Source organism: Dermacentor albipictus, chromosome 2, assembly GCF_038994185.2.
Source record: "Dermacentor albipictus isolate Rhodes 1998 colony chromosome 2, USDA_Dalb.pri_finalv2, whole genome shotgun sequence".
In the NCBI taxonomy this organism is placed as follows: Eukaryota; Metazoa; Arthropoda; class Arachnida; order Ixodida; family Ixodidae; genus Dermacentor; species Dermacentor albipictus.
This window is the reverse complement of record NC_091822.1, coordinates 91,253,432-91,278,972: the sequence shown is the minus strand read 5'-3', so window position 1 is coordinate 91,278,972 and position 25,541 is coordinate 91,253,432. Positions and strand designations below refer to the sequence as shown.

Below are 25,541 nucleotides of genomic sequence, written 5' to 3'. Positions count from 1 at the left end.
ATTCCATAAAGTTCTACATTATTCCCAGGAACATCTTGTCGCAAAGCTCGTTTCGAGGATCAGGTCGACGGAGGCGCATGCTGAGCGGTAGAACCGATGTTACAAGGGTTCTTCAAGGATAGCAAACCGACGCATTTGTAGACAGCGCCCCAACTGCACTGGGTATTAACTGTTTTTAATGAACGCTTTTCGCGGTAACGCTTTTGCGACCTGCACAGTCAATGTACCTGGTATGTGCGGCTCTTCAATGAATGTCTCGCCAACGTGAGTCACTCCGTACGTGGCACTGAGTGTGCAGCAAACTAGGCAAGGAACATCAGCCTTCGCCGGCACGAGCGCGCCCCGCTTCTCGTCTGAGAGGCCATGTGCGGTGATCTCTGGCGTGCCGCTAGATGGCGGAGCCCGTTCAGAATAAAGCGCCACAAAGGAGCCCGGTTGCCCCGTGACGCATATCTCAACGTTCCCACGCATCGGCGCACCAGGCATTTCTGAGGCCGTGCGCAGGCTTCACGGTGGCGGCGCCAGGTAGCGCGTAATGTTCTTATGGATGCGCGAAGGAGTAATCCCACTGCAGCACATGCTACATAACTCGGTTAAACGATGGTAATACGTTGTGTCGCTAAACTGCTTCAATGCTAAACGATTTACCGTCGACACTTTATGTGATTTGGCTACCACGCAATCTCAACGACGTTTCACCTTTAGGCGCTTAACACAGGCAACAGCAAACTGCGAAGCGCAGAGATTGACAAGGAAAACATTCTTTTTTTGGTCACAGTGACTTTCGAGCGAATATTCTGGTGCTGATTTTGTCTGGTTTAGAAATATTTCTGCATAAACTGGCTGGAAGCAAGTACCCTTCGGTGCCCTTTCAAGATCTGAAAACATGCGAAAGCAAAGTTGGAAGACCGATGAGCGAAGAGTTTTTATGAACACAATTTATTTTTCGCATGGGTTGATGCAATATCCGTAGAAAGATTAACAGGTGCTGAAATTTGTAAACTTTTCGAAAAATTCGCGAGTGCCGCCAAGTATGCTGTTGGAAAATATTGCTGGTGTCAGATCTTATTGAAAACATTATTACAGCTCAAACATTTAAGCAAACTTAGTATAGCTGAAAATGACCCGTCGTTGTCAAAAGCAGCAAGGTTGAAGACATGTAATGCCAGTCTCTATTTAGGAGTTCTAAATATTTGTTTATTACCCGTCAGTTCGTGGTTTTGATCAACGTATCAATATCAACTTTTGGAAGCGTTGGCCAGTGAAAGTTCTACCTCGGATCAAGAAATGCCATACCTACTCGTGTTTTATTAAATTCCGATTGATCGCATTGCCGCACGTTTCCACTGGTCACTAACCGGCCGCTCTAAAGAAGTCACCATCATTACTCCCTTGCGGCGAAAGGTTCCTGTCGTTCGACGACAGTATAGTTTGTTTCTCCGAGAAATGTCATCTCCACTGATGTTTGCCTATAGCTCAGTTCCGCAGGAAATAACCCAAAGGTTCTCTAACATTTGTTTATTGGGTAAATAAAGTTTGTTCCCATGCTCCACAGGATAAGCAAAAACAATATTTGAATACGTCAGAAAATTTGATCATAGTTAAGGATTACATACTCGCAGGTATAAAAGCGGCAAGCTTTTAGCGGGCACGCACACTTGTTGCAGCTCTCGTTAGTGCAGCGAAGGATTCCTCGAAAAACTATGAAGTCTTTTTACCTTTTAGCCTTCACTTTCTTTTTACTTTATACTGCGTGCATGGGGTAAGTACAGTTTGGTGTATAATCATGGTGGTTTCTCAAGCTGTTCATACCTTAAACACGAATGTTACGCCTATTTAGGTGCAGGAAATTCTTTAGGAAACCTGATCTTATTTAAAGAACAGAAGTGTGCGATCAGTCCTGCAGCAAGATAACGAATAGTGTCAGGACTGGAGGCACTTATAGCCTACGTAAACTGTTTTTAAATAGTGCGAACAACGAAGGCACACAGCGCTGCCAAGTGTTCGGTTTGTCACGCTTTCTTGCTCGAATTTAAACGCAAATTCAGAAAAACGTTTTCGCAAAGGATTGATATAGCTTTATTTCTTAGTCGTTGCGCATCAAAACTTACTTTCATGATGCTGTCCATTACATTATAGAAAAAAACAAATAAGTAAAACAGCACAGGATCCAGGGCGTGAAAACTTTTATTTTGACCGGAAAATATAGAAACAGAAGTGGCACTGTTGCTTCCTTTCTCAGCATTTTGCCTTTGGCTTGGACAAAAAAATTATTTGTCCAAACCAAAGGCAGAAGTGCAGCAGTGCACTACGTTGAACAGATAATTGCCTGCTATCGCACCGCCTCTAAATGAAGTGAACAGATTAATTTGTTATTGTGAGGCAACTCGATATCTAAGCTTCGGGGTTTTCAAGTGTTTGAAATATTTTGAAAACAAAATTTTAGGCATTTGGGAAATGTACGGTTCAAACGGAGGCTATTTCAAACAAAAATGTTATTTCAATATCACTTTGAATTCCGTGTGTGTAACAGTAACAAATTTGTGTAGTTATTGTTTCTGCTGTTCCGTTTGTCAGTTGATTAGATTTCGCCTCTTGGCTATGTCATATGGAAGACTGACAGATTAGTAGGGGTGATGGCAACGGGTTCCATATTTGAAAGAAGGAGTCTTTTTCTTAATTCAGGAGGTTTATTTTGGGTTCGAGTTCTTTTTTTTCTAAAAAATACGTTTAGAGTTTTGTTGCTGCAATAAGGTGGATGCTAAGTTTGGTATAATATTGCAGAGCATACAGCATATTTGTGAAAGTAATTTCTAATCCTGTAATTTATGAGCTATCATGACCAGGTCACTACATTTGAAACATACGTAACGTGTAAAGACCACCAGCGAGACTGAGATAAACACAACTAGCGTGCATATTAAGAGACTGACACAGGAACCGCTATTGATGGTTTCTAACCTATGAAATTGTGATATATCCTAGAATAAAGAGAGCTACCACTGCAACAGCTTTCCTTGTCATATCTAGCCCTTTTAGTGCAAATTTTCAAACTATCATGTACCGTACGACAAATTCGTTCCTCTTTAATTGCTGTATAGCACTACGCGATCGTAATTTTCTAGGTTTATTCACTGATACATTAGGGTACTTCATTTATCAGATGCAAATAGTATAAAGTACCCTGAACGAGAAAGCATTTATTAAATTCTGGTCACCATGTTCTCTAGACAGTTGGCGTATTTATTCTGGCATGGCTATTTACTTGTATCCACTCTAGTCATGCAAGAGGATGGCAGGTATAATTAAACATAGCGACGAACTACAGAAACACCTTGAGCACCAAGGATACGCTTGGTATATTATAGCAAATGGAACACCTGGTCTGTCGAAACTGCGTTGCGTGGGAGATTTCCTTTATGCATCGTACATTCCCAGGCACCGTGTAATAAGGTCAACATACAGTAAAGAGAACTCGCGTAACAAACTTCGCTGCTTCCTTAATACAAGGAAGCACATCTTATACGTATGAAAAAAAGCGGTCACATGCTGATACCTGTGCACATTGTGCTAAAAATTGTCTTTTCTTTTAATTTTAACTGCAGGCAACGCGTACAACAGCACAAATAAAAAGCCAAGCAAGTCATGAAGTGCCCTAAGCACAAGCTTTCCCCAAAGAAAAATATTTAGAACAAGCAATAACCCATATTTCTTCTGTAGCCATTCAACTATTTCCACCGCATCTGACTTGCGGACTCACTAGAAGGTGATGCGTGCAATGTACTTGACACAGTGGGGAGCGTACTTGCTGCTTGTCTTAAATATTATGGTGAACGGGCCTGTTTATTAGCTAAGATTGAGTACAAGCTGTTGAGTAAAGATGTGCTACTGGGCACCAGGCCGGGCGCAATATGAACGAAGCAAACAATCAACACTCTGATGGGGTTTTAGTTGACACGGCCCTACATTCAAGACTGGAGCGGGCCCTTCGGATACCAACGTGTATGTGAACCGCATCCTACTGCCTATCTTCATTATTATTCGTCACAGTCATCTTTTTCACCTTTTCCCTCGGAGAAGATTAGCCAGTTAGGAGGCAGCTATATATCAGGGCACTTCCCTGTGCACTGCCTCTATAAAGCATTTCCTCTCTCTTCTGTGGAACTAACACCTATGTGATACTCCCTTCCTTCCGTACACGCAGAAAAATTATGAAATAGTGCAGTGGATATGAAAGTAGACATCTTTAATAATGAATTTGACTTTTCCAGAATGCCTGAAACCTTTCCTGGTGGAAACATTGCCGATATTTGTGACGTGAGTTGCGATGCTTGTTTTAGACTCGTTACTTCCGTACGCCCACATTGACACAGTTGCTTAATTTTTATAAAGGTTTTTTTTTGCTTCTATGAATGCTTGTGGTCGAATGCAACAACGAAATTTTAAAGGTTCCATTGCCACAGAGATGTGTCCCAGATCAACCTAGCAAAATCACTCTCTTGAAGGCATTCCAGATCACTTTCTATTCTCGTCGTTCGGGCTCTACCTTAGCGAAAACACAAGGTGCAGAAGCAACAAAGAAACGTAGAAATTATATTGGAGGTTCGTTCTTTCCTTCTAAAGAAAACATAATCCTGACCAAATATTGGTATACGCAAAGCGTGAGCGTGATCAGATGCAGTTAGCATTTTTTTTCTCTAAAGAAAATTTTCATTGAACTCCATGAAACGGCGTTCGCGAAAATGGAACACCTAATATATTTAAATGTTTCAAATCTTATATTCTTAATACGAAATTGCTTTACCTAAAAAAACTGAGTCGCCATTTTGTCCTTTCGAAAGTGCGTGATCAGTAAATCTATTGAAGCCTACCGCTACAACTTATAACTAATTATAACTCTCTATTGGCTAAGGAGTGCGCAGCTTAGCGAGGATGCGCGATAGTGGAACAAGCTATGCTCGCACTTTTCAAGACTGAAAAATTTGACAGACAGTTTGGCAGCACCAAGTGCGGATATTCGTGCCAAAGCAGATTTTCTTTGCAATGCTGGAAATAAACGTTGGCAGCAAGTTAGGCTTGTCGCTGTTCGTCCGTTTCGGCCACGTGGTCGGCACGCTTGTGCAATCGGTCAGTTTTGTCGGCACGTTTCAACACCATTAATTGACTTCTATGTTGCTGCCGTCGCAATTGCTTGGCCACATCTTCGTTGGTCGACTCCCGCTGACTGTGTTGCCGAGATCGTTGTTGGTTGCGGCGAGATTTCCAACGGCGATCCCAATTCACTTGCCATACTTATTTCACGCATAAAAACGCGGGCGTCGTTGAGCGCAGAGAAGCGTAAAGTAGGAGTCACTGAGCGAGGTGCAGGCCTGCAAGTTTTTAGAGCGCGGTAGATTTTCATGACGTCACGGGGGGGCGGCTCTTGTGAGCGTCGCCCGATAATGGAGGCGGAACCTGCTGTTTCGCGGCCACTGAAGAAGTGGCTTCATAGAGACAGAGGCGAAATCCAGGTTGGTAGGGTAGTAGCGCTTTCGCACTAAAATTGTGATTGTATGAGCCGGCACGTGGTTCAACGAGCGAAAGACTCAGTGAAGCGTTGACTTCGGTCTTAACGGAGCAGGCTGCAAAGTGAACAATGTCGCAACAACATAATTAGGAGAAAACCTCGACAGAAATAATACAGGTACCAATGCTTCTGAATCAACCCACTGCTGTAGCAGTGGCTGAGCTAGGACTTAGTAAAGTTAACTCAAGTCTAGGTTATGTAATTAGTCACGGTTTCATAGTCCTGTAGTTCTTTGGCATAGACACAGCTCAGCATTCAAAAATCACTTGCAATTCACGGATTTCAAACATCTGCGTGCCATGCTTCACGAGGCCGCCCACTAATTTCCTAAACTGTGCTGAATAGTACCAATAGAAACGCAAAATAATTAAACTTATAAATGCAAATGGTAAGCGTGAAATCCAACAATTTCTCTTTAAAACATTCTTGCTTGAAGCGCTTCTCTGAATGGATGGACGAATGGGCACTGGGAACGTCCAAACGAAGTGGACGGTTTCGCCACCAAGTTCTTGTTCTTACTTTGCGTAATGTCATATATCTTTTTTTTAAGGCGAAAGCATAAGTGGCTCATGGGTCTAAAAATCCATTGTCTGTCTGAATCCATTGTCTGTCTGATTGATGCTGCCAGCGACAGCCATTCATGGGACTCGAACGCACGATCTTTGATGCAAAGGTTGTGTTAGAGTGCCTTCATTAACTTTGCCCTAATTGGCGCCAGACCTCGTAGGTTCGACTCCTGCCCAAGGTTTTGGTGGGAGTCGAACCCTTGATTTTTGGTGGGAGTAATGTTCAATGGGATCAAAAGTGATGGTGCCACCATTCATGGCCGAAGCCACAACGTTTGGTGGGATTTGAAACCACGAATCGGATGGGATTTTAGACGTCGACCATCGGTGGGTACCAAAATTCATTCGCACCAAAATTGATGATGCCAACATTGCTGTTCGGACCCACTTCCATTGATGCGTTCCATAATTGGTAGACTTATATCTGCTATAACTGCGCGGCGCTGAAGCCGTAAAGTTGCTGACGCGAGCGGGTCCGTCACAGGTATAGGTAGCGGTACAAACTTGAGAAAGATAAAAAAAGATTAACGAGATGTCTGGAAAAATGCTAAAATAAAACGCATCTATAGCATACCTAATTAACTCGAACAGTTTAGGCGTATACTTGTCACCACCCCAATTTAAAGGCGATTCCAATAAATAATAATCACCATCATTCTACCCAAAAGGGTCATTAAAACGAAATAACACATAATAAAGGCTAAAATGAGTAAAATGAGAAACATTTCTGCAAATCCAGAAGTAAAGAAAATGTTTTGGTCGTTTAAACGGACACATTGCTTTAGCAACGCGTGTCATGGTTACCTAGAAAGAGCGAATAAGGTTATGCTGAGCATTAATGAAACCGTTGCTTTAATTTAACCTCATGCAATAACTGTTCCATACCGCTGCATCGGCTACTCGGACGAAGGCTATCTTAAAATTTTACACCTCACCTCGCAATGAGGGAAACGAGGCCATCCAACAATTTGCCGATTACTGAGTGACACTACGATGCACTGGAATATCACAAATGTCACGCACGGGAAGGGTTCGGAAAATACAGTTAAGCATTTTACACATCCATGCTTTTCGTTCGTGTGAATTTCTCAGTATGTAAGCTGTACGAATTCTCGCGCCGCTACAATCTTGGGAAAGAACAAAATACTTAATTCTTACTAGAAGCGATAATATAATGCAATCACATAAAAAGTTGCTACTGTTTATGCGTTCTTGAAACTTTATTTCGTTCCTAGCAAAGAGAACGACAACGAGCACTTAATACCGCAGCCAACACGGCTGGGTACTTGCTTCGCATTGTCCCGCTTTTTGGAGAGAAACAAAATTAAAGTATTCCTCAAGCAGCGCCGCAATAACTAGGCGGAAAACGTTGTATTGTAAGCAAGATTTTTTAAAAACTTGATTCTATCATGCAATAATATTTGAATAGATTATGAAACTCATTTTTAAATTGGAATGGCTCCAACTTGAACCTGTCTAACTTGCCTACTAAGGTTCGCGAACTGTAGAATTGGTGTAGCGAAAAATAGTAAATGGAGGTCTATCTTTTTTGTGTTTGATCGACATAAAGCCATACGTTGGATAGGCACAGTGGTCGTATGCGCATCGCTTCCAGGCATGTACCTACAGTGCTCAGCGACTGGAACGCTGTACAAGTTATACGTAGACATGGTAGTCAAACTATCGTAGAAGCCCATACGTCTTGCAGCGGCGGCTCGTAGAGGCATGACAGCGCCATCTGCATTTCGCGGGGCCCACTTTTCGGTGAAAAAAGAAATCAATGTTTGTTGTTAGACGCTTACTGCGTCAAGTTTACTACGCGAGCTCAAATCACATAGCTACATAGACAGAGCACGCAACAGTACAATAGAAGCGTAAGGAAATAACAACATTCGTCTCAAGATCGCGTCGCGATCCAACGCGTCTGACCCATCTGGATTTATAGCCCGCATTCTAAAACTGCAGGCATTACACCGGTGAGCCTGGAAAGTTTTGTATGAATTGAGAGCAACAAGTTCATCCAGGTATTGAATTACGTACTACATGCATGTGCACTTAGTACCAACACGCCCCTGTTATTTCGGTATCATTCAAAAATCAACACTGGATTCAAATAATTAACAAAAAGGAACCTTTCATCTTCACTAACCCAGCACATGGGTAACCTGCATTGTTTCTCTACTATTGAAGACATCGCGAAAACACGTTATTCAGTGAAAAGGAAGTTAAAAAATGAGGTTACTAATCAAAGCTCATAATTTTAATGCTGTATATATGGCCATTCACTTTTTATAGCTACGTTAAAAACTTTTTGAAGGTATTGCAGCGGTAAGAGAATCAAGGCATATTCTAGAAGTACAGAGTACTACAATACGTTGAGTGGGCGAGATGGCGATCCCCCAATGAGGCAAGCGCGTGTGGAAAACGATTGAAGGGCGCTAAAGATCCGCCTTTAAGAGGGGAACGCAATTGCATTCAAAGATCCGTCACTGCTTCTCTGGCTTCCTGGCAAATGCAGCTTATGGAAACGCATGCGGCGAACACAATGCAGGATCGCGAGCTTTCTCGTAGAAGCACGGCCTCTTGCGTGGGCCGCAGATTCACGGAGGGCAGAGCCATTTGGATGCTATTGTTGGAAGGAACCGAGCTGGACGCGCCGCTCTATTAATTGTAGAAAAGCTGGAGACGGGTGACGGTGTTTCAGTCTGCGCATAACATAATTATACTTTCTCATATATTCAAATTATAATGCGACGCTCGCATGTCCGTAGGTTGTCTTTAAGTGAACTTTTACGATTTTCCTGACGCATGTTACTTTCATAAATTAAATTAGTTCAGTAACGCCCTTCAGATCAGTCATGCAAAACGGAGGGCCTGCGCGGTTCGGTATACGGGGTTCGGAACGAAACGGCAGGTGCCGGATGCCGACACCGGAGTCATTGCGACACGGTGTCCTTAACGATAGAACGTTAAAGTTGTGCCAGGGCACTTCGAGCGAACTCGATTGGAGCGCAGACTAGTTCTGCGCCATATTTAAGGTCTTTCGCTGCGGGCACTGATACCGATTGTGCATATATGCTCTTAAAATACCTCTTTTTTGAAATTCCAATAAATATTTACGCCATTGGGCACATTTATATTTCAGGCATGGATCATGCAACACGACGTTTTAAATTTCCCTGTCATTGTGAAGTGCGTCGTCTGCTGGCCGGTGGGCTTTTGTGGCGCGGACGCCCTTTATTGTACTAGAAAATTTGTAGACTACATGTTTTTTATGTCTTTGCTTTGGTGCGCCCATGATTCTTTTTGGCCGTTACCAACTGTAGTTTTAGCATGGGAAAATGCTGTCTTCAACACTGTTTTCTAAAAGGAACGCGTAATTTTGTCACATTAGCCAACGATCTGCAACATAAAGCTACTTAAGAAATTTTTTATTGTTTCACGTTCGCTTCTTCTTGGTGAAATATTAAAAAGGAAGGAGAATAATTGAAGACAAGAACATAGTAGCGAAATTATCCAGGTTTCTTAGCTGTGTCGCGCAAAAACGACAGGCGGATGAGTAAACTTATCGGCAAATCAGAGTAAACAGAGAAATTCATGACATCTATAAAAGAAAAATTATCAGATCGTTTAAATGCACTAATTATAAATGTGAAAACTCTCGAGCGGAATAAGCACGTTTGTGGCGTCGGGAAAGCGTGCTCGTCTCACACCCTCGAGGCGCGGGTCCTATTGACACCGAGCCCTACATTTGCCAAATTTTCTTTTAAAAGGCACTGATTTATTGTGGTTACAGCAACGCCTAAGAAATTTGACATCAATCCGGTCATTTCTCTCATCTTATTGCTGTTTGCGCGATTAGCCAATTCTGCTACGATTTCCCGGTAGCGAGGCCGGCGACGCCATATTTTCGCCTAAGGCGAGGCATATAACGCTTTCGCATTAAAAGACAGCCAGTTATTCTGAAGACATAAATACACGCCCCATCTAATCAGAAACAAGCACAATCGGAGCGGTGCTATCTCAAATACAAGGGCACGATGTGGTGCGGACGATCCCGCCGAGCAATGTCGCCAGTAGCTTCCAACGGTCCGACGACGACGCGGCCCACTCAACTTTGATCCTAGCGCCAAAAGAGTATTTTTCGTCGTTGGGCCCCTACCTTAAAGCAATACACTGCCATGACCGCTCGTCGCACTTAACCTTTATTTCTAGTACGCACTACGCAGCACGCATAGCCTCACGCATTTTTCAGGAAGAGTGCACAGTTTCGCACATATAAATATTCCCGGATGGAAGCAAACGGCCTATAACTTCACTTCCCATTCTAGAATGACATCGTCTATCCTTTTTCAAACGTTTCGTTTGGTGACCTATTAGATGCAGAACTTCTCATCAACTGGTGCACGTTTTCCCCCGCGAGATGCAGTTGCGCTTCAATCGCACGACAATAACTGATGTCGTTGCCCATGTGTTTGGGACCGGATTTCAGCAACGCATTCGCAACCACGTGAATTGAGCTTGCACGACACTCGGACCGCAAGGCGGTCAGCGCATTTTGCATTACCGGTGAGCGCTGCGGGATCGCTGAGGGGTTGAATACATGTCAGAGTGTATCACAAACATTCTCGCTTTCACGGGACACAAAAATGTCTCAGCTAGGTGCCCCCAGCGCCCACCTGTGGCACAAAAAGTCCTCGATAGCCATGCACTCCGACTATACGTTAGTTGCATTTATTTTTAAAGTACGTAAACTTGAATATTATGGTAATATTTTTACGATGTAACTTGCCTCTTCCAGTGTGACAGCGAGGCCGCTAAACAAGTATGCCGGGGGGACTGCGCCTGCTGGTCAAGAGGGGATGTGCCTCAACCTTATACGTGTGTTAAGAACACAAGGAAATGATAAGGAGGCAAGCAAATGGCGATGCACGACCTTCCTAAGCATTGCAAGCACCGTCGAAGAATAAAGACTTTTTTGATGCGATGCCTATAATGTAATTAATTCAGAATTAAGCTTTCACAAGTTGTAGGTTGGATGAAGTGAAAATCCAAGCTGGTATACCACCCCACAGAAGCAGATGGAGTAACTTTTTTTCTAATGCATTGGTTACAACAGGAACAGGAAATTCGCCACTCTATCGCCTTCAATTGTGATTGAAACAATTCATATTAAAGGCGTTTCTTCGGTATAAAAGGTACAGGGTCGTTCAAAATATGTGCGAACACGGCGAAACGTGGCCGCGCTCCGCGGAGCGTCAGCGCATCCGGAGCGGTCGCGCATCGAAACAATGTGGCGCAGGCGCACAGGAGTCTGCAGGCGGTGTTCGTGTCGTCTGCTACAGCGCGGAAGCGCACCATGCTTGCTTTGCTGGGATGCGCACCTGTGTTCTGGCAGCGCCCTGACGTGCCGAGATGGCATTGTCGCATTTTACTGACTGCAGCGCGTTGTTGTTGGTTCCGCATACGGCAACTCAGCAGTGTGTGTTTGCAATGCAGCGTTCTCGGTTAAATGCAGGCGTTGTTTCAAATTTCTCAGCTCTAGTGTAGATCCGAGAATCATTCGAGAATCATCCGAGAATCATCCGAGAATCATTCACTAGTAGAGAGCAGTCGCTTAGCTTGGCACTTATTTGCAGCAGCTTATCAGCCACGCTAGCGGATAAGAGATTGCCGTGCCCAAGCTAGCTCCCTCTGCCAGTTGATACCCTTCCACAGGACTGAACAACGCGCTGCAATCAGTAAAATGCGACAGTGCCATCTCGGCACCACGTCTGGACGCTGCCAGCACAGAGTTAGGCGCGCTTCCCAGCAAAGCAAGCACGGCGCGCTTCAGCACTGTAGCAGACGACACGAAGCACCGCCTCCAGTCTGCTGTGCGCCTGCGCCACATTGTTTCGATGCGCGACCGCGCCGGATGCGCTGACGCTCCGCGGAGCGCGGCCACGCTTCGCCGCGTTCGCACATATTTTGAACGACCCTGTACAATACCTGTTGTAACGCACTATAGTAACTTTCTGAATTGTACCAAATGATAGTCATACTTATAAACTCTACACAGATTAGGAGGTACAAGGAATGCACAATGACTGTTACGGCCCCAGACTCCATGAGAAAGCATTGAAGAAAGCGAAAATGCACTAAGCTAATAAGCAATAAAGCACAGACGGAGAGGTTTCATTTCCCCAGGAGGGGAGGGGAGTGAGGGAGGGCTGAGGATTATTCATCGTTTTCAATCCAGTCTTTTCACTCTCCTCCTTGTCCTCTATTTCTCTCTCTAGGTCTCTGTCACTCTATGTATATTTATTCATTCATTATCTTACGCCCTCCCCCCCCAAACACGTTTTCCTGCATAGCTCGTGTTATAATCAATACTCCTCGAAAACATTCTATGGATATGTATATTTCGTGTGAGCCTTTCGTACATTAATACAATACAAACTTATTATATGGTTTCGTCAATTTCTATGCAGAACATATATATTCGTGGAAAGGTGGATCTTAAACTACATCATTGTTTGAAATTCACTGTGGAGAGATGTGCAGGCTGCTGAACAGGCGACGTTCACAAACGAACTAGCATTTGGCTTGGCAGGGCCAGAAGTTTAGATACGTTGTATCTGCATTAGCTGTTAACGCTGATTGAGACTGTCGAAAAATGCACTCACAATAATTGCTCAAGGGAGCAACAACCCAATACGCACCATATTTTCAGGGTGCATTTGTCGATAGGTGTTCATGGCACCAGACTGCTAACCAACGGGTATGATTTGCGTAGACAGCTTCGAGTTCGCATCGTGCTACAATATTATTGTTAAACGGTTAAAAAGTAAACTTTAGTTAATTACTGGCCGGATAGGAGGAGTTATTCGCGCACGTAATGTAAACCGCAGCCGCCTAAAATAATCCGCATACCTCAATTAGACCTCTGCGTAAATGACCATATATTCATTACTGATAAATGTAGCCAATTGTACTGTGCCTTCTTGAACCATTAGCACTACCTACCTGCAGAAGAAATGATTTTGAAACACGTATAATTACCTGTCCATTCAGCGCGTCGATGACGACGATTCTACCGTAGAAATCACTAGGGAGGAGGAATAAATCTTTAATGTACAACCAGCACTTTATGATGGCCGGGCCTAAGCCTCCCATGAAGGGACATCGAGGGCTTGGCTTGCCTCGCCACTGTCTCGCGGGCGTGCTGGGTCACCCAGGTTTGGTCGTCGTGGGTGGAGCTCCGCAGAGCCTCATGCAACCTCGACGAGAAGGTTGTGGTGTTATGTGTGTGTACTGTGCTGGGCACTCCAACAGCATATGCGGAAGCGTAGCCGGGCGAATGCCACAGCACCGGCGGTTCGGAGTATTATAGACGTCTGGAAATATAAGCTGTACGCGGGCGGGTGAAGGGCACGTGTTTGTTTGTAGCAGACGCAGGGTAGTAGCCTGCACCCGGCTGAACTTGGGGTGAGGTGGGGGGAAGGTTCGGCGACTGGGGTAAAATGCCTTAACGAAATCGTTATAAGTTGTCAGATTGTCCCTGGTGTTCAACTCATCTCAAGTGACTCCGGCGCGGTTGACTAGGCCTGGCGCAATGGAATGGGTGACCTCGTTGAGATTGGGGAGGTGTGGGTGGACAGAGCCCGCATGGGCCGGGATCCATTTTAGGGAGATTATGTCGTCTTTAGAGTGTGGTGCCTGGCAGAGGATGCGAAGAGCTTGGGGAGAAATACGGCCTTTGCTGAAGTTAGGGACGGCTGAGCGAGAGTCACACACGATGGTGTGACAGGTGGCATCTAAAGTGGCCAGGGCGATGGCCACTTCTTCAGCCGTCTCGGCAGTGGGGGTAGTGACGCTGGAGGCGTGGTGTAGGACTCCATCGCATGTGGCGACGGCCACAAATCGTGTGCCAAGGGAATATTGGGCTGCATCAAAAATGTGACGCCAAGTACGTAAGCAAGGGTTTTTATGATGGCTCCGGCCCGAGCTTGGCACCGGGCCCTGTTATATTCAGGGTGCATGTTTCTAGGGATAGGATCTATGTAGATCCAGCTACGGATATCGGTCGGGATCGGTCGTTTGGGGCCCTGTTGCTGATGGTAGGTGAAGCCAAGCGTGGATTGAATAAAGCGACTCGTTTCAGTAAGGGTGGGCCGGTCAGGGCTTTGTTTTACTTATGAGCTACTGGATAATGGTTTGCTTCAGTTTTTAGATATACAGTTAACGTTTTCAGATTGGCAGATTTGTTGGCCTTACTCCCCTCGTGCGCAGAAAGGGCTCTTGACCTACAATTCGGCCCACTCAAAGGTAGTGAAAAGAGGCATCGGCGACCTCTGTCTGGAGTCATCCCTCCGGAAGTCGTGTGTCCATGAGATGCACTCAAGTTTTGACAACCAATTGGGCAGGCTCGTTGCAGCTGGCTTCCCTGAGTCGGTCTCTGTGCCTGTGGCAGAAACGCTTTTAAAGAAGCTGAAGGCTGGGGTGAGCAGGGTAGAGCCGAAGAAAAAAAGAGTGGCCTATAGTGGTCCCATACATCCATAAAGTCACGCACAGCCTGAAAAAAGTTGCTAACCAGTATAATGTACCGGTGGTGTTCTCCGCTCCCCAAAAGCTTGCCCAGCTAAGCCGTCGCATAACTTGCGAAAGCCAAATGCCTGGCTGTCAGAAGAAGCATGGCCAGCGTTTCGTAAAGTGTGCCACAAACGTGTTATATGAAATTGCTCTGTCCTGCGGGAAATCCTACATTGGCAGACGGGGCGTTGTGTCAACGACCGACTTAGGGAACATGCAAAAGGCACAAAGAATAATGAAGGTGAGCGACTTGTGGATCACTGCAGGGCTTGCACCAATTGTTTTCCATGGTTCCGCGATGCGAGGATTTTAGGTAGAGGCAAGCATCAGACATCGCGTGAAACATTGGAAGCCTTCTACATCAAGAAAGCGGGTCCGAACTGTGTTAGTGATGCGTCGGTATTTCTTTACAATGCTGAGCTGAAGTTTTTATCGTGCCTACTCTGATAAAATCTTGTACTGCATGTTGCCTTGTTCGCATGCGCGGTGTTGTGGAGGGCTATATATGTCGAGTGCTTTCACCCTCATTAAACACTTGAAGTAGCGCGCCCGTGGTGTCGTCGTCTTTCTTGTGTGTGTTGTTTTTTGACGCAAAATCTTTTCTGTATGCAAGATCACCAACTAGCCCAGCAGTGAACTGTTCTAAAGTATATTGCTTGTAGACCCCTCGTATGAGGGTGTCGTGCTTGTTTTGCTCAGCCCGGTACCAGTTGAAGTACGCAGCAACGCAGATAATGTGACATATGACAAAGGATTGGACAAGGCGGAGATGGCTTTCTTCTTTGAGTCCCCCTCGCCGGTTAGAGTTACGTTTAAGAAGTCGTAGGGTGTTTTGAGATTAGGCCCAGATCTTGTTGAGAGCCAAGGCGTTGGAGCCCTTGGTAGAGATGGTGAGACCGAGTACCCCGATACTAGGGACGTGTGGGATAGGACTGCCATCTTGAAGGCGTAGAGTAATGGCGTGACAGGGTCGGTGATCAGATTGGTGTTCGGGAGGGCGACCCCACTGAATGGGCTTGCAGAGCATAAGCTCCGATTTAGCCGGCGAACAGCGCAGTCCGGTCCCTTGGAGATAGGCTTCAACCGTGACAATTGCCGTTTGGAGGGCTGACTCCACTTGACCATCACTGCCTCGGTACGACCAGTTGGTGATGTCGTCGGTGTAGATGGTATGGTTGATATTGTCGACTCGTTGTAGTTGCTGGGAAAGGCCAATCATGACTAAGTTAAAAAGCATGGGAGAGATAACTGAACCTTGCGGGGTGCCTTTGCTGCCAAGAGAAAGCTGGTTTGATCGTAAATCCCCGGTCGAGACGGTGGTCGTGCGATTGGAGATAAAGTCAATAATGTAATTGTAGGCTCGCTCTCCCAGGTGGAGGTTGGAGACCTGGTCAAGGAAAGCTGCATAGGAAATGTTATCAAAGGCTTGAGTGAGGTCGAGTCCGAGGATGGCTTTCCTGTTACGGGAACGATCGTTTAGCACTTGATGTTTGAGCTGCAACATAGCGTCTTGAGCAGAAAGGTGAGGGCGAAATCCAATGATGGTGTGGAGATAGAGTGAATTGTCTTCGAGGTGACTGTTGATGCGTGCTAACAAGGCGTGTTCCATCACCTTGCCTACGCATGAAGGGAGGGAGATGGGCCTTAGGGTTTTGAGGCTAGAAGGTTTGCCAGGCTTTGGGATTAGGATAACGTTGGCAGTCTTCGAGGCAGCTGGGAGGGCGCCAGTGCGCTAGCGATCGCTGATGTAGTCAGTCGGATGGGACACGTACTCGTCATCGTAATTGCGAAGGGTTTTGTTAGTGACCCCGTCTGGCCCTGGAGCAGAACGACCGTTAAGCTTGCGAAGAGCAGCATGTATTTCAGATACGCTGAAATCGGCGTCTACTCAAGGGTTGAGATTACCGATGTAATTGCTGTGTGGACTGACTTGTCCCCTGGATATATATCTGGTGCAGAGGTAGTCAAACACCTGTTGTGGACTTTGCTGAAGGGACTCCTTATAAAGGAGCTTCTGTAGCCGATCCTGTCGGGTGGTGCAGGTGGTGGTATTATCAAGCAGGTGTTAGAGGAGTTTCCACGAGGAGGGGCGAGGAAGTTGTCCATCCACCATGTTACACAGCTCAGTCCATTGTTGTCGGCTGAGGGTTTGACGATGCTTCTCGATGGCTGTGTTGAGTTTGGAGATCTTACTTCTGAGGCAACGGTTTAGGCGCTGCCCCTTCCATCGAGCTAGGATGGAGGCCTTAGCCTCCAGAAGATAGGCAAGGCTGCTTTCCATGCGTTCAACTCAGGCATCTGTAGTTACCACCCGAGTGGCCGTTTGAACATCAGTGCGTAGCGCTTGCATCCAGGTGGTAATGTCGGCAATGCCTTCTGCTGAGGTAGAACCTATGCGTATCTTTCGAAAAAACATCCCAGTCGGTAATGGTGAATGCTTTAGTGGAGCCAGGGGCGGCAGCGAGTTGGGGTAAAGAGAGAGCAAACATAGAATGGTCGCTGCCCAGGTCTTGCTGGGTATTGGTCCACTGTTCATTGTTGATATGTTTGATGAAGGTGAGGTCGAGGGTAGAGTCCCGGGTAGTGGAGGTACCGAGGTGTGTGGGAAAGGAGGGATCCGTGACGAGCATAAGGCCTAAGTCGTGGTAATCTTGCCAGAAGTTGCGAGCTGGAGCTTCCGTGCGAACGTAGCCCCAGCCTGTATGGGTAGGGGAAATCACTCAATAAAATATCAATAAATAGAAATCACTCAAGTGGTCAGGTTAATCAATAATAAATCAATAAATAGAAATCACTAAAGTCATCAGGTTCATTTTTGCAAAAGCAATAAAAGAGGACATACTAGTAGCACTTTGCAGAATCACTGTACAATTGCCAGAGAACCCGTCTTTGGACCAATCATAATACAAATTTCAGTTGCTTCGAAAGAAAAAACTCAGCTAACACACTTAAGACTTTTTACGTGCGGCAATGCCAACGCATTATTGTCCATTTCATTCAATACTGTTATTTTATATACTCACTTCATGCACTCTGAACATGGCGCCACCATCTCCCCGTAGGCTGCGTCGTCACGTGCTCAATGACACACGCAGTAGACCACAACTTTTGTCAGCCAGATGGCTGCCACATGACGTGTGCAATGTCGCCCGTACTAGGCACGCCTTTAGTCAACGAGAAGCTTGGAGCCGCCGTGGCGTCGGGGAAGCATGCTCGTCTCGCCAGAGCGAAACCAGAGCGAAATGTGCTAAATTTTCGTTTCAAAGCCATTAATTTCCTTTGTCTGCAGGAACCTCCCAGAGGAACGTGATGTCAAGCGGAGCATTTCTTGACGTCTTTTTACTGTTCGCGCATGCGGGAATTTTCGCTACGATAGACAGATTTTCGCGTAATGGGGCATATAATGTTTTGGCATTAAAAGAAAGCATACACACACTTCAAAACATTGTCTGCGCATGGCTCGCTCGTTGGTACTGTTCCCAGCTGACTATAACGCTTTCGAGCACTCGATTGCCATTTGCTTGTTTTTTTTTCTCGCGTTTCTCTTGAGAACGGTTTCAACGAAGCTGCTCGATCTGCTCATGAAGACGGCGTGCAGGAGCCATTCCCGCTCTCAAGAACATATGCAGCAGCGTAACTTCTAGTGATTGCAAATGATGCTCTACAATCGTTGTGGAATACCTACTTTGCAGCACACGCGTCTTCATCGACTGGGCCCCAGTTTTCAACGTCGTCTTCCACCTGAACTATCCCGACCCCAGAAAACGGTTCTTTGCAGTCTATGGCTTGGTGCCTCTTTTACAAAAGCCTTTGCTTTATACATCAAAAGGGAAGATACTGCCGCGTCTGACCGCTGCGGCAACGAGGAAGCTATCGAACACGTCCTTTGTCATTGTCCCCGATACGGTGCAGACAGGCGGTCACTCGCCACGGCGCTGGCACTTCTTGGCCACAGGCCGTTCTCGGACAGGACAGTCCTGGAACGGCGATTCATACAGCCGTCATAGCACAAGACAGTGAATGCACTTTCGAAATTTTTGCGTTCGAGTGACCTGTTGGAGAGATCTAGTTCTCACGGACGTTCCCAACCTCCTCAATTTGTTTTTATGCCTTTGGTTTTTCTCTTCGCGATAATTTCAGTTTTTTTATTTACCCTTACCGATCCCCCAATGCAGGGTAGCAAACCAGAATCTTCTCCGGTTAACCTCCCTGACTTTCCCTCCCGGTTTATCTCTCTCTCTCCCCCTCTCGCTCTGTTATCGCACCAACTCGTCCAGCTGTTCTAACTTTTCTTAAAGCAATTTTCAGCCACTGTTGTACTTAGCCCACACGCTTTTAACTTGGCATGTATACCGACCATAGTGTATCCATCAAATTTTATATCGGTGAATAAATCTCCCAGGACGGTGAGCTAAATTCAACACAGTAAGTGAAACACGCTTTGAACTTTGCCTGCGCGTCCCCGGTAAGCTTCCCCGATAACTATATTTTCAGAAGATAATCAAGGTGACTCGTTTATTGATTGAAGACATCCGATGAGTAGGCCGCCGTGGTAGCTTAGCGGCAATGGTGTTTCGCTGCTAAGCACTAAGTCACGGGATGAAATCCCGACTGCAGCGACCGCATTTCGGTGGGCGAGAAATGGAAAAACAACCGTGTCCCCTGCTTTGGGGGCACGTTAAAATTTGCGTTGTGGTCAAAGTTAATCCGCAGTGCCCCATTACGGCTTGGCTCGTAAATCGTGGCTTTCGCACGCAAAACGGCGAAATTCATTCACAATAGGCGTCTAATACCCCTGTCGCACGGGAAGATGTAATGCCATTCGAATCGACTGGCATTCGGTGCATCGAATGCCATTCGGTGTCTCGCGGTGCTACAGAGTAAAATATAATAGCATTCGCAAATGATAGCAATGACGATCTCGAACAAAATTTGTGAAATTCAAAGAAATTTTGTGCCTATTAAACACGTTTAAGAATCTTTGCGAGTACTTTAAATGGAGGAAAACATTTTGACGCCAAATATTCACAACTAAAAGCAGTTCGATCATCACAAGCCAAGCCACAACTAAAGCCAAGCCCAAATCCGGTAAGTGTAAACAAGCAATATGGCCGATATGGCGCTCTGTGGAGGAAGCGCAGCTAGCGCAGTTAATATTGAAAAAGTGAACGCTCTAGTTGCCTCTTACATTTGTTACCGAGCACAACGAAGAAACAAGAAGAGGGCACTGGAACTGGCAAAAGAAGCGCAATCAAAGATCAACGCAAGCCTGAAACTGAGATTAGTAGCCAATTCATTCACTATTGCTGCTACGATGGCTACCGACGCCACAGTTCACCGTGAGCGGTGGGCATTTGAACGAAACGAACGTTGGTTCGAAGAGACTCTTCCACATCTCGGAGAGAATCACTTCAGACAAGCTTTCCGTGTGTCGCAGACGACATTCCGGTACCTTGTGGAGTCGTGCAGGATCGCCTTGGAACGCCGAACGACAAACATGAGAAAGCCGTTGTCTGTGGAAAAAAGAGTGGCCATCGGGATGTATCGGCTGTGCTCAAGCGCTGAACACCGAACGATCGCCCATCTCTTCGGCATCGGCCGGTCAACGGTGAACGTCGTATTCCGGGAGTTTTGTAAGGTTGTCACCGAACAACTTGAAGGAAAGTGGCTTCGAATGGTCCGGCGGCAGGAACTGGAAAAAACAGGTGAGGGAGATATTTTTCTTCACTGGCTTCCCGCAGGCAATCGGCACTCTCGATGGTTGTCACTTTCCTATATCCCCGCCGAGGGACAACGCAATTGATTGCCATCACTAAAAAGGCTGGTAGGTACCTCCGAGACTTCTCTACGCTGGCGCGAAAGCTAAAACATTATTTCACTTTTCATTGCGTGATATATTGTGAAATTTAGGTGATTGTTTTCGATCGTTACTGATTAAGCTTTAGCAGTAGTAGCTATTAAATACATAAGTTTCTGCAATTACCAATCAGCAAAGTTCACGGTCGGTCGGTCGGTCGGTCGGTCGGTCGGTCGGTCGGTCGGTCGGTCGGTCGGTCGGTCGGTCGGTCGGTCGGTCGGTCGGTCGGTCGGTCGGCCGGTCGGTCGGTCGGTCGGTCGGTGTTTTATTTTCACCAAACAAAAAGATCTGTGAAAAAGGAGAGACGGTGAAAAAGCTGCGGATACTGCAGCTTGACTAAGCACCGTCCACCCTGTAGGAGCAATGACAGGGTAAAGATACAAGCAAAAAGGGAATTATACAAGCGAAAAGTGAATAAATAAAGTGACAGGGTAAACACTTGAATGAAAGCAAATAATTATTATACACCAGTACGAAAAATTGTACATATAGGGTTATTTTTGCATATTATAAAGCAAGAGGAGACAAATTGGCATCGTACGTTTACGCTTAGTGAAACCAATGATTTAATGCAATACAATTTAAGGAATGCGCAGTTACAGAAACAAGCTAACTACATTGGTTGGGTTTATTGTTTTGATTTCGATGTCTTGCTGCTCATATGCGTTAAGAGTGCTTGGTAATGTGTAGCTAAGCCTTTGCGTTCCGTGAATAGTGCGTGAGAATGGAGTTTTCCAAGGTGGTTTATACCGATGGAAGTAAATACTTTGAGTAGGTTCAAGATTTGCAAGTATGAGAAATGTGTCAAGCTTCCCGTGAGTTGCACTAATGCAGGATTGTAGCAGCCTGCATTTGTATATATTGTTCGTCGTAACAATTTTATGCTTCACAATAAGATGGCTGGTGTGTTCAAGGTATGGTATGTTCTCTATAGCCCTAATAGCTCTTTTCTGAAGCATTTTTAGCTTATTCAAATTGGTTAATGTAGTGTTTCCCCATATTAAAGCACAGTAGTTCAAGTGAGCATGGAAGAGAGCTTGATAAATAAGTCGCTTTATGGTAAGAGGCAAAATATATCGACAACGATTTAAAGTGCCAACCACGCGTCTCAGCTTTAAGGTAATCTGATCTATTTGCTCATTCCAGGATACATGTTCATTAAAAATTACTCCAAGCGTCTTAACTGATTTAGTTACTGAAATTTTGTAAGGGCCTAGGGTAATATGGGGAGGTAAATGTAGGGATGTGCCAAGGGCTTGAAAAGGGACACATTTTTTTTTCATTTAGCATTAAATTGTTTTTGGTGCACCAATCGCGAAGCTTATAACAGGTGTTTGCTGCTAGTGCCTCGAGAGTACCTAACTTTCTTCCAGTAAAAATAATGTGCAATCATCAGCATAAATTATAAATTTGCTATCTTCGTCGATGTTGATTATGTCATTGATGTAATATAGAAATAATACAGGCCCTAGAATGCTGCCTTGTGGCACCCCGATTTTTATTGGTTGTGTGCGTGATTTAAAGCCATTTATTTCAACGTACTGGGACCGCGCACTCAAATACGACTGAATAAGTTTGAGCGAGATTCCTTTAAATCCATAGCATTTTAATTTATTTAATAATAATTGATGACTTACGCGATCAAGCGCCTTACTGAAGTCCAAATATAATGCAAGTGTCAAGAGCCTGTTTTCGATATTGTATAATATGATTTCTTTTTGGGCTAATAGAGCGCTCTCAGTTGAACGTTTTTGTCTGGAACCATGCTGACATTCAGTGATAAGATCGTACTTTCTAGAGAAGATATCAATTCTATCGTTTATTATTTTTGCAAGGCATTTCGAGAAAATGGGGAGTATGGATATTGGGCGATAATTGCTTAAATTGTTTTGGTCTCCTGTTTTGTATATTGCGGTAACTTTTGCTGGTTGCATGAGCGTTGGAAAAATACCTGTTGATAACACCAAGTTGTAGATATGTGTTAGTAATTCGGCTATGATATCTAATACATACTTTATTGGTCGCATTTCTATGCCATCAGAATCACAGCTGTGGCTATTTTTTATTCTACTGAATAGTGTAATTACTTCAGAATTGAAAGTTGGTTTAAGAAAAGCGTGTTTGGTATCGGCATATAAGCAGGTGGTTCTTCAAAAATAAAACCAGTTGTTAGAAAGCGCTCGTCCTTGTGTTTCTTCTATTCTTCGTCCCTGTTTGTTTGCGCACAATAAGTTTTAGGATGAAGTCTCTTTGCACCGTTTTCGCGAGAACCATCTGAACGGTCCGCCCGGCGTGGACGGCGAGCTGCCGCTTGCGCTGCTCCCTGCGCAGCGGTCTGCTGTTGTACCCGTTACCTTGCTTTTAGGTATAGATAAAATATTTCTTACAGTAATCTCTGGGTAGACGCAAGGGAACACCTTCACTTTGGTCAGCCTAAAGAACAAGCTGTCTTCTGACAGGAATATTCAGTAGTACAATCGCATACATGCTCTCAACTAAGCACACGAGTAGTCTCACAAGTAGACGAGAGGGAATATGCAGAGTGCCTATCTAAATACGCAAACGAAACGCGGATATTGGCTTGTAGTATGAATGAATGAATGAATGAATGAATGAATGAATATCTTTATTTCCAATAGATTGGGGGAGACAGGGAAGAAAAGCTGCAAGTGCAGCATGAAAAAACACCCTGCCCCCTATGACCACAAGACATGGGCAGCGCGGAGCTGCCGCGTGTTTTTAACAAAAAAAATATACACAGTTTTGCAAGAATACATAAAAAGTGAGTAGTTGTTTCACATATGACAGACAAAAAAACATATATACAAATATATATGTAATATAAATGTGAACAAAAAGCTGTAAAACTCATCTAATCTGCACTTCTGAAATATAAACATATATGGCCATATAAACATTAATATACACTGCTATGATACACTGCTATGAATTTGATGAGGTTCCTTGCATTTAAAAGAAAATGTGGAAATGTAATGACTGTTGGCCGAAGAATATTTTTAAAAAAATTAAATTATGTGGTTTAACGTGCCAAAACCACTTTCTGATTATGAGGCACGCCTTAGTGGAGGACTCCGGAAATTTCGACCACCTGGGGTTCTTTAACGTGCACCTAAATCTAAGTACACGGGGAAGAATATTTACTAAGGTCAACAGTTTCATATTTGAAGCGTGTAAAGTATCGCAATAATAAAGAAAAAAAAACTGGATCACCACGTTTACAACTATCTAACTCCTCAATGATAGCTAATATCTCAATTTTTTTACTCTGCACCAACTGAGGCGTCTTAAAGGGGAGGGGGGGGGGGAGGATTGCTATTTTGCACATCGCTCTGAAGAATGCCATCTACTTTTTCGTACAACATTTGTATAACCCTCGTAAACATCCTATCCATTTCATGTTTGTAAAATCATACATTAGCATTGGTCCACCCGAGATGTTGTAACAGATATAGTTGAAAAAACGCGATATTTGTTTGTCGTGATAAGTTACGAATTTCTAAACTTTGTGTTACATATCGTCGAACCTTAAGCAAGCTGTTCCCGAATGCTTCAAAGTATACAAGTGAGACTGAAGGTGACTGCGCTTCTCTGCTCTTCGGTTTACGTCATGGTTAAAAAGCCAAGCTGTTATACTTTAAATTGGGCTTCGATATCTCCACTGCTAATCTTTTGCTTCAATTTTTCTAAATACTTGTGAAGCCCTAATTCAAAATTATGATGTATACATTCGATATCTTTCAGCCTTTTCTCTTAATCCAACAAATGTTCTTAAACTAGTTCTAGAGTCTGTACGTTTCACAAGCATTTGGAAAGGGAAAATTGGAGTTGGCATGCTTCAAGATATTTGCCACGACGATGGAGAAACAAGTAGCTTTATTGTAGAAGAGAAGCTTTTTTCCATTGTGAATCCAAAAAGACAGCGATGAAAGTTATGATGAGCAAGACGGTGAGGTGAAAGTTCTGGTATTACACATGCATCATTTTGAGCGCGGACGGGGGCGTACCAAAATGGCGTCAAAGGAAAAATTACGGAGCCATTAAACCTACTACTAACAACACACATACACACAGACTAAAGCGCACAGGTGTAGAATCCCGGCATAGACTCCCGCATGGAGCCAGCATTCCGCGTCTGATTTCCGCCCGCCGCTCTCGATCATGTGGTCAAGCGAGTTCATACACGTGGCGGGAAAGCTGATACTAAACCTCGCAGGCGACCCCGACACTCCGTATGAGGCGGCCGATAAAGTGCAATTGATATTGGACTGTTTTCCGCTAATTTAGCGGTGCTCGCATGCGTTGGAAGTGTGTTATCGCGCGCCATCGGTTAATGTTTACGATGCCTGGTACACAACGCACGATGTTGGCGCTACGAAGGGGAAAAAAATTCCTCTCACCCTTGAGACCAATGCTGTTGCGTATACAGTACACAAGCTGCTTAACGCAGGAGTCATGATGCCGGTGAATTATCGACACAACATTACCGACACAACGAGTGTATTTGCTCGCGACAGGCATACGGATTCAATTGAGTTCATACATGAACAGACAAGTAATGGATGTGACAGCGCGCGCCATGCTTGCGCGAGCATTCGCGCCTTGACAAGCCACGAGCCGCGAGCGCATACACTGGTTAAGGTACTCTTGGCAACCTTGATATTATTCTCGCTGCTTAGGATAGAAATCTGAAAGGCTCAGATAGGCTGCTATCATGCGTCGCCGTACGTGCTACGCAGTATTTTTAGTAGTCGCACTTAAACATTGGAACACGTGAACTTAAATATGAGGCGGTAAACGTGAGGTGAGAAATCAGGCGCTATTCCTAACAATAAAAAGAGAAAAAAAGTGCTCCTGACTGTGTCGACAGCGCGGGTGCGGCTCATGCACGTATGCACAGTGGTTCCCACGCATAAATTTTCAACCCAAGGTGGCCGAATATTTGACTATGTCTTCACTA

At 44.9% G+C, this 25,541-nt stretch overlaps 1 long non-coding RNA gene across 1 annotated transcript in view; it reads left to right on the top strand.

Annotated features, from left to right (window-relative positions):
• The window catches only part of LOC135902765 (uncharacterized), a 61,889-nt gene extending 50,847 nt beyond the window's left edge, over positions 1-11,042 (top strand). Inside the window, exons 2-3 of the long non-coding RNA XR_010564586.1 lie at positions 4,272-4,317; positions 10,934-11,042. This is a non-coding gene — a long non-coding RNA (uncharacterized lncRNA). The remainder of the gene's footprint in view (positions 1-4,271; positions 4,318-10,933) is intronic.
• The last annotated feature ends 14,499 nt before the right edge of the window (positions 11,043-25,541 follow it).